Source organism: Arachis hypogaea, unplaced genomic scaffold (assembly GCF_003086295.3).
Source record: "Arachis hypogaea cultivar Tifrunner unplaced genomic scaffold, arahy.Tifrunner.gnm2.J5K5 arahy.Tifrunner.gnm2.scaffold_22, whole genome shotgun sequence".
Lineage (NCBI taxonomy): Eukaryota > Viridiplantae > Streptophyta > Magnoliopsida > Fabales > Fabaceae > Arachis > Arachis hypogaea.
The window spans coordinates 1,484,239-1,489,872 of record NW_027255450.1 but is presented as its reverse complement, the minus strand read 5'-3'; the positions used below and the strand labels follow the sequence as shown (position 1 = coordinate 1,489,872).

The 5,634-nt window shown below is 46.4% G+C and overlaps 2 non-coding genes across 2 annotated transcripts; both read left to right on the top strand.

Annotated features, from left to right (window-relative positions):
- Positions 1–3,077: 3,077 nt before the first annotated feature.
- On the top strand, positions 3,078–3,149 carry TRNAN-GUU (transfer RNA asparagine (anticodon GUU)). Its single transcript has one exon. It is a non-coding gene; the product is annotated as a tRNA-Asn (tRNA).
- A 781-nt stretch (positions 3,150–3,930) lies between these two features.
- On the top strand, positions 3,931–4,013 carry TRNAY-GUA (transfer RNA tyrosine (anticodon GUA)). The gene has a single exon. It is a non-coding gene; the product is annotated as a tRNA-Tyr (tRNA).
- Positions 4,014–5,634: the final 1,621 nt, after the last annotated feature.

Below are 5,634 nucleotides of genomic sequence, written 5' to 3'. Positions count from 1 at the left end.
ACCGGTTCACCAGAAGGGCTGCTTATGAGAGCTAAGGTGACTAATTCATCATAAAAAAAAGTAAAAGGCAGAAAAAGACTACAATGCCACAAGCAAGAGAGAAAAGAGAGTGCATCTCACTACCAGTGCCGTCAAGATCGGGTACAAGCACCTCTGGAACAGCAAGTTCAACTTTTGGATGCTTAAACAACCACACCCTTTCCTGCGCCTCTGCACCCCCCTTTCATCTTCGGTTAGCGAGAAAACGGATTCAAATAACTAAACAACAACAAGGCAATGGGGCCTAAAGCCCCCCATTTATACCACAACTAAAAAAACCTATTCATTAGCTAAACTCACCCCTATTCACTTACGAAGCAATCGGACTCGCCTCTTTTTTTTGTTTATTTATAGAAAGCGTGTTCAAGGCGTCAAGTTTTAGTATGAAATCACACTTCCACTATTGCTAGGAAGGGCTTTGCTTACATTACACCTCTGGTCTATCAAAGTTTTTTTCATCGTCCAAGAACAAATGCCTCTTCAAAAGAGAATCTCGAAGAACTTAACTAGACAATACTTAACTTACCAGCCTTACTAGGCAAGAACATCAACCAATCCTAGAACTACAAGATGATACCTTAGAAGCGACTTCTCCTAACGACAAGTAAAGGCATACCCTCTAATAAAGGAGAGCTGCTTTCCCTCTATTAGAAAACTAGACAAGAATGGATGTCACAGTGGAAAGCTCAACCGCGTGGCACAAAACAGTGGGTTGGGGTTCCTGATCTTGTCTTCCTTCAGGCTAAAGCTTCAAGTCTCAATCCGAAGTCAAAGAGAAAGTAATAGATAAATAGATGCCCACTCTTCCCCTGGTGTAGCTGCTGCAAATCACCTATTGAGTTACGAAAGGGAATCCACCCCACATGCACGAGTCTCGTCTTCTTTTTTCTAATAGGATCAGTAGTCCGCTAGTGGGCTTGGGGTCTTTCTGGATGAGCTTGAAGCTTAGGATTGTTTTAGGGCAGTATCCGGTGGAGAGGACTTCGGATACATGTCATTCCGGTCGGTGACTCCGTCTGTCAATGTATTTCTTTCTGTCACTGGCCGGGCTCTGAATGAAATAGAAATCCCGTTCGTTCACCCTCAGACTTGAGACTAAGCTTTCTGCCTTGCGACTAGCCTCTCTCACTCAAGATAAGGTCAGGTGATCCCTTTCTGTCTCCTTCTCAGTTAGGTCCAATAAGTCCCTTCCCTTTCTCCGATCAATAAGCCCCCCGATCCCTTTCTTTGTCTTTCATCCTCCCTGAACAGAATAAGTAAGGCCCCGTTTTTTTCTAATAAAAAAAAGAAAGGGCGAACGTTTGAAGTGGCGAAGGCCTATGATATAGTAATAAAGAAAGTACGTTAAGGTTACGAAGTAAGGTCAGCTGGTTAAGGAAAGCTCAGGTTATGAAATCGCTTAGCCATTAATTAAGTAGTAGTGAGGCGTCGGTACGGAGCCTTCCACTGTGGACCGAGACTACGCAAAGGTAGAACACCATAGAAACTTCGCTGACTTTATAATAAACCTTGATTTCGCTACGCTCAATAAGAACCCGGAATAGCGGAAATCGGTTCGTGTTCCGCTTCCAAACAAAGTCAGTCGTCTTTGCCCAAGTGTGAACTGCGGACGACTCTCCATTGGTTCCATTCCTTCTAACTTGACTTCTGGGTCAACCCAACCCGAATGGTAAGAAGAGGGTCAGCCAACCAAACAGCGGTCCACTTTGTACATTTGCTGAGGCAGACCAATCGGGCATTTTAGAAAAGGGAAGGGAACTTTTATCACCGAAGGAGGCTGTAGAAATGAAGGAGGCGGGAAGCTACCGCTTCTAGAATGCAAGCTTATCCTTTACTTTTTTTATAGCGTACCGCTATTGAAAAAAAAAAGGTTTATGGATGAAGTAATCGGAGTGACAAATGATTACGGTTGCGGAAACCGGAAAAAGTCGTTACCTTTTGAATTGAATCAAAGTAGCGCCGAGTACTTCGACTACAGGGGGGAGGGCAGCTTCTACGACAGCTTCGCGTCCTCGCCGCTTCTTTCTGGCGACTAGCTTCTAAAGTGGGTGGCCTGGTAAGCAAGCTACCTTCAGCATCGGTAAAATCCCTATCCATAATAAATAGGAAAAATGGTGGGGAAGGAGGCCCCCACTTCAATGGAAAGGGGGGAATCGCCGTTTCACAGCCGCTCCTCTACAACAAACTACCTTTCGCCCAACATGATCACGAACGAAGACAGAGAATTGCGTAGATAGAAGGACGAAACCAACCCACTTGTCCTGATCGGAACGATTGAAGAAAGAAAGAGAAGGCCCCTTTCGCTTATCCATTCCGCGGGGCATCGTCGGAGAACAATGTCGGGGACAGGGTGAGAACCTTCCGTTGGTTACGCCCTTTAAGTATTGGTTCTTTCTTAGCTTAGATAGATATGGAGATAGATCCAGATAGAGATCTATATCAATATATCTATCGATAGATAGAAAGATAGATATATTGAGAAATGGATATGGATCTGGTTTCAAGATCTATGAACAAGAGAGATCCCTAAATATCCATTTGATAAAAGTCAACAATGGGGCGGAGCCGGCTGAAGGAAGGGCGTTAGAGCTTACTAATAATATAGGGTTTCTTTCATCTTTCAGCTTGATTGGAATCGATTCTATGATTGAATAGCAGAAGTGCTACTTAGTAGTAGAAACTCGGAGAGACAGACAGAGAGGGGACTCAATCATACCTGCTAACTCCTAGGATGATAAGTAGGTCCTTTGTTTTTGACAGGAATAGTTCCAGCCTTTGTAGCCCCTCGGGAGAGTGAGTCTACTTAGCGAACTGGCAGGACGCGGAGATCGATTGATCAATACGAATCTCGAGAGTGGATGGTTGCTCCGTTATATGCATGCGCCCCCTTGTCCCGGAGGCTCTCCGGCCGAGGAGGGGCTTGCTATCGTAACCCTTTCTCCCGGTGTATGTGAAAAAGAGTGACGAACCTTTTTTTGTTCGGTCATAGGTTGGTGTCCAAAGAACGAGAGTCGGCTTCCTTAACTTTAGTCCTTTGTTCCTCAGTAGCTCAGTGGTAGAGCGGTCGGCTGTTAACTGACTGGTCGTAGGTTCAAATCCTACTTGGGGAGAATTTGGAGTTCTTGCTTTTCTGACCTAGCGACCAATGTAATTTGTAGCCTTCCCCTTTGTTTCTAAACTAGCAGAATCGTGGGACATCCAAAGTGGGAAGTTTCTTGTTGGTTTTTTTCTATTTCTTACTCCCTAAGAATTTTTCTTGGAACTTGGTTCGTTCAATTCTTAGGGAGAAGAAGGATCCACTGGGAAGATTTGAGTAGTATCTTCATTAGCCGGAAGGAATTTGTCTCCACTAGCGTCATTCGAAGAACGAACAAAAGGGGGGTTACTGTTTAGGTAGGATAGATGGATGTAGTCCAATGGCTAAAGCTCTGCCTGCTTCTTGTGGACTGAACTCTCTTTAGGTTCCGAGTTGTTTTTGGGTAGGATGGTCGAATTTTTCTTCGCCACTAGTGGCAACGAAGTTCTTGGTAATTAACAAGGGGGAAGGAAGATCTCCACTCATTTCATCCATTCAGTGCCTGCGGTGAGGCGCAACCCACAACAAACAAAGGGGAAAGTTTGCTTGCTGTAGCCCTTTTTTTGTAGACTAGGCTTGATAAGCTAAGCTATTTAAGCTCGAGAAGGGTAGGCTTGCAGCTTCGCCAGAAGCTACTAGGGGGGAGCTGTCGTAGAAGCTTTGCCCTTTGTACAGAGATTGTTATGAACTGACTAAATGACTAGCGGAACGCTAGCTAAGCTAATAAATAGTATAAGTTCCCTTCAATCAAATCAATAAGCTTTTTTTCAGGCCTCCTTCTTAGAACCCATTGAGGGGGGCCTCGGCCCAGGAAGGGGAGAGTGGCCGAGTGGTCAAAAGCGACAGACTGTAAATCTGTTGAAGTTTTTCTACGTAGGTTCGAATCCTGCCTCTCCCACTTGTTTGTTGTAGACTTCAGAGAAGAGAAAGGAGGCATTCGTCAGCGCAGGAAGGCCCGATTTCTTCTTGTCAATGCGAAGCTCCTTTTTTTTTGCCGTGCCGTGAAGTTCAATTGTATCGTATGTTAGTTAGAGAGGTTGGCGAACTACTATGATCTATAGATTCCCCAGATATATCCAATCCCAACGAGAATAGAAGCGAGCCGCTTCCGTTGTAGTCGTCGTAGTCTTTTAGCTTATGTAGTGGTCGGCCTTCCTACACGCACGCGCCCGCCAGAATGCCTCCTTGGTTCCGGACGAAGCCAAGCCGATACATACGATAGGCGAAGGCCATTTCATAGCGCCTGGGAACGCAAGTTTGATCGAGGATTGGGGAGGAGAGGTGGAATGGAAGAAAAGGCTCGGGATGGATTTTGGAGTCTTTGTGCGAGCCGTATGCGGTGAGAGTCGCACGTACGGTAACGAGGGGGGTTCGCGTCTATACGTGTAGTGTGGTGGTTGGGCCTACCCACCCTATTTGTTCCATGATCTATGGGTCTACTGGAGCTACCCACTTCGATCAATTAGCCAAGATTTTGACCGGATACGAAATCACTGGTGCTCGATCTAGTGGTATTTATATGGGGATTCTATCTATCGCTGTAGGATCCCTATTCAAGATCACTGCAGTTCCTTTTCGGGCGGCTGTAGAACGGACGGCCGCCCATAGGTGGTAGGTTAGGGTGGGTGGTACCGCTCAGATTGCGGCCAATCTTCCTAACCGCGCGCGGGCCGGGCTTAGAGCGCGTGAAACTCATCACTATCTCGTAAGGGCGTTGAGACCATAGCATGTTAAACGAAAGCGTCGCTTTCTCTGTAGTGTTTTCACACAGCTGCCCGCCTAGAAGAGCCACTCGCTCCGTAGTGTTGTCACACAAGATAAGCACGCAGCCCGCCAGCTGGCCGGGCGAATCGAAGTTATCTTCCGGTCAACTGTCCACCCAGTCAAGTGCAAAAAACACAGTAGAATCACGCAACGCACGCTGCTGGTGTGCTTCCTGCCCGCGAGGAAAGAAGAGCGACAAGGTTTAGTTCAGATTTGACTGTTTGCAGCATGGGAGCGGATTACCCAAAAAATCCCTGGGAACAATGAAAAAAAAGATATCTCGGTAACGAAAACCATAGGGGGCTGTATTGGCGAGATCCAACGGTGAACAGCTGTCCAAAAGAAAAACCGCCTGGAAGTCCGAGGACCTTTAGTACCCTTTCCCCGAACCAGCAGCCTTTGCGCCAAGCAAGACCGCCCTTGTCCTTTCTCCATTCCGCCTCCTTCTTAGCTTTGTTCCAATAGAGTCTAAGGCAAAGCAAAAGTAAGTGGGTTCGTATGCCTACTTTACCTACTTGACGAAAGGGAACGAACTTAGTTTCGTTTCCGGGTTTATGGACTCCTTCCTTTTTCTTTTTTTTTTTTTTATGTCGTGACGCTTTGGTTACCGGCAAACGCTTCCAAAGGCGACCCTCTCGAGTTTCCGGCTGTTTCCTAGATTGAAGTAGCCTTTCTTTCGTCGCCCTACCAAACGAAAGAAGTCACTATCAAACAGCTCGCCCTACTGAAGTACCAAAGGTGCGCTCCGCCCGGTG